We start from the raw sequence: 3719 nt of genomic DNA, 5'->3' as shown, positions 1-3719 counted from the left end.
ATGGTGATTTTAAGAAATATAGCAGTTTTGAAACAAAATAGACTACTGTTATAGGCGTGGTATAGCCATCAAGTCAAAAGTGAATGGCGAAGTACAGAAGACTGACCTCCGAGTGTGGCCTTCATCCCACATTTACAAAGTATTGTAATTCTAGAATTTCACCAAAAGATAACTATGTGAAACCTGTGAAATCAAGGTAACTAGGAATAATTTTGACTTTTATTTTTCACCACACCTGCCCCTAAAACTCAATGTATATTAGAAAGCAGATTTAGCTGCTTCTCTGGGAAAACACCAAATGGTGGATGACACTGGTGGGGCCCTGGAATGGGAGGCCCCAGCGGCTTCCGAAGCCGCATCTGGGGCCAGGGCAGGCCAGGGTGGGAGTCGGGTGGGGAGGTGGCCTGGTCCGGGGCTGGGGTGGGGTTGGGGCGGGTCCGGGGTTGGGCGGGGCCGCGGAGCTAGTGGAGGCAAAGCCTAAGGTAAGGAGTGGATCCCGGTCACCAAGCTGGCCGCCTGGTCAAGAACATGAAGATCAAGTCTTTGGAGGAGATCTATCCCCATCAAGGAATCCGAGATCATTGACTTTTTCCTGGGGCATCCCTCAAGGATGAGATTTTGAAGATTATGCCCCTGCAAAAGCAGACCCATTCTGGCCAGTGGACCAGGTTCAAGGCATTTGTTGCCATCAGGGATTACAATAGACACGTCGGTCTGGGTGCTAAGTGCTCCAAGGAGGTAGCTGCTGCCATCCATGGGGCCATCGTCCTGGCCAAGCTTTCCATCATCCCGGTTCAGCGAGGCTACTGGGGGAACAAGATTGGCAAGTCCCACACTGTCCCATGAAAGGTGACTGCCCCTGTGGCTCTATGCTGGTGCGCCTCATCCCTGCCCCCAGAGGCACTGGCATTATCTCAGCCCCTGTACCCAAGAAGCTACTGATGATGGCTGGTATGGATGACTGCCACACCTTGGCCAGGGCCTGCACTGCCACCCTGGGCAACTTTTGATGCCAGTTTTGATGCCATTTCCAAGACCTACAGCTATCTCACCCCTGACCTTTGGAAAGAGACTGTGTTCACTAACTCTCCTTATCAGGAATTCACTGACCATCTTGTAAAGACCCACACCTGAGTCTCGTGCAGAGGACCCAAGCAGATTTAGAAGTATACTGTGTTTTATTAGGTTATTTATAAAAATGTGTTTTTATGTTTTATTAATTTAAATAAATTTTTAATTCCAATTCATTAATATAGAGTGTTATATTAGTTTCAGGTGTACAATAATTCTAGGTTATTTATGTTTTTTAGAAATTCTTCCTAAAGGAAATGTTGTCTATTGAACCTTATTCACTGCTGTCCTTTGGGGGTTAGTGAGAAATAAATGGGTGACAAAGAAAAGAAGTTGTTGTATTGTTGAAATTGAATGTACAGGTTAGAAAAGCTCTGTGGCTTCAAGATTGGCGATGGATTTCATTAATTACAATTAAAAACTTGCAGTGGAAACCACCCAGGAAATAAATCTTTAGAGTAAAGTGCGAACAGCTTTTCAGAAAGGAGTTAAGTGATTAAGTGGCCCCAAATGGTCTATCACATAATTGTATAATCATATGGATATTTTCTTTGATGAAAGAAAGACAGATAATTTGAGGACTATAAATAGGGAAGCAGACTGGGACAAATAAGCCAGATAGAGGAAGGTCTTTTCTTCTTCAGCCAAAATCTTCCTATTGATGCATTACCATTTTTAATGGATGGTGGAAATTAAGTTTTCTCTAAAAATGAAGTCTCTAGTGTATGAGTTACATCTTTTACTATTCTATTTTTGCAATCTAAATTTTTGCCTTTCTAAAGGCAACTTTATAGAAAGATACTTTCAAAAGTATCAGGCAAATTATGAATAAAAAGCGGTTGGGACAAGCTGAGAAGAACCAGGATGAACACCCAGCTCCTTGGAACTCCCTATCTGCTAAAATGTGATGCCACCCCATTCAAGAATCATTTGATAACATTAATTTGATCTTTAAATGTACTCAGTTGAGTTTTGTTTTTTAACACTAGAGAGAAGGCAGGGTTCAGAGTCCAGGAGACTAGGTATGGGTTTAATGGGTTTGACATCCAAAGATTCAGGTCCATTTTAAGAGACTCACAAAGAAAAAGATCCAAGAACATTAGCCAGAGTTCCAGGCCCGCAGAGGTCAGTTGAAATCTGGGTTTGTGGGTGTCCAGGGGCTTTAGCGACAGGAAGACAAAAGGGGTAGGATGTGTGTAGACAAGAGCAGGCAATGATATGAATGGGTTTCTAATATTTTACAATACAAGAAATGAGTCCTATAAATATACACAAAAACCTGGCTTTAAAAAAGGTAAAATTAGGTTTATCCAATGATGTTACAGAGAAGTATTCCTGATGATTGGAGGAGACAGGAAACTGAACAAATGGGTGTTCACAATACCAACCTGTGGGAGTTCCTTGAGGAATGGACTTGCCTTTGTCACCTCTGGGTCTTTAGGACCTAGAGCTTGGAGCTGAATTGTGGCTTAATGTATAGGACTCTCTAAAAGTCTTCTAAAGTGACCTTAGGGGAGCAGAAAGAGATTTGAGTAAATTAAAATGGGCTCTAGGTTTAGTGAATTGTAGAGTATCAAAGTATTAGTTGAGATGCTGAATTCAGCCTATAGGCTTATGATATATATTCTTTTCCTTTGGCTTAATTAGCTCAGATTTTTAAAAAGCAATGAATTTTGATTTCCTAGCAGGGAGATGCACCCTCCAGTTTGCCTTGTTTATTCTATGACACAATTGTTTTACCAGGCTCATACCTGAAGCCCTTTGAGTTTGACCCTTTGTCACTACCTGGGAAACAAAGAAGCACAGTGAGCTGAGTGAGCTGATGTTAGTGAGCTGATGTGATAAACAAAATTGCACAAGTTCAACTAGGATGTTTCCAAACTCACATCACTAGCTCAAAACTAGAAGCAGATGGCTTCATCCTCTTATTCAATTAGTGTCTTCAGCACCCACTTGCCTATCAATAGAAGCCTAGAACCTCTTAAGGACCCACCCAATTGGTTGAAGGAGTGCAGCCAGGTTGATCATATTTGCAAACAAGAGACTTTGCAAATAGCATCTGATACTGATGATACAGTTGGTTGGCACGGTTTTCTTGGTGGTACTCACAGGCTTAAGTGCTTGTTAACTGCTGAGGCTGGGTTTGCTAGTTGCACACTGTGCTCAAACTAGCACTAACGCCTCTAACAAACTTCCGGTGCTTCACCTCAGGTCCTCAGTCAGACTGACTCTCCTTTCCAGGTAACAGTCTCCAAGGCCACCCTGGTTCACCCAGTTTTTCCACTTTCAGGGCTCTGTGAGCAGAGTTCGACAATGGATACCTTCTCTCCTAGAAGACTCTGGATTTTTTTTTAAGTTTATTTATTTATTTTGAGAGAGACAGAGACAGCACGAGTAGGAGAGGGGCGGGGGGAGGGGGAGGGACACAGAGAATCCCAAGCAGGCTCTGCACTGTCAGCACAGAGCCCAATGTGGGGCTTGAACTCAGAAACCATGAGATGATGACCTAAGCAAACCAAGAGTCAGCCGCTCAGTCTACTGAGCCACCCGGGCATCCTGACTCTGGATTCTTTTTTTTTTTTTTTTTAATTTTTTTTTTTTTAACGTTTATTTATTTTTGAGACACAGAGAGACAGAGCATGAACAGG

At 42.8% G+C, this 3719-nt stretch overlaps 1 pseudogene; it reads left to right on the top strand.

Annotated features, from left to right (window-relative positions):
- The first annotated feature begins 433 nt into the window (after positions 1-433).
- LOC101090456 lies at positions 434-1247 on the top strand (annotated as a pseudogene).
- The last annotated feature ends 2472 nt before the right edge of the window (positions 1248-3719 follow it).

Source organism: Felis catus, chromosome C2 (assembly GCF_018350175.1).
Source record: "Felis catus isolate Fca126 chromosome C2, F.catus_Fca126_mat1.0, whole genome shotgun sequence".
Classification (NCBI taxonomy): domain Eukaryota; kingdom Metazoa; phylum Chordata; class Mammalia; order Carnivora; family Felidae; genus Felis; species Felis catus.
Note: the sequence above shows the minus strand (reverse complement) of the source record. Positions and strands in the feature narration are given on the sequence as shown.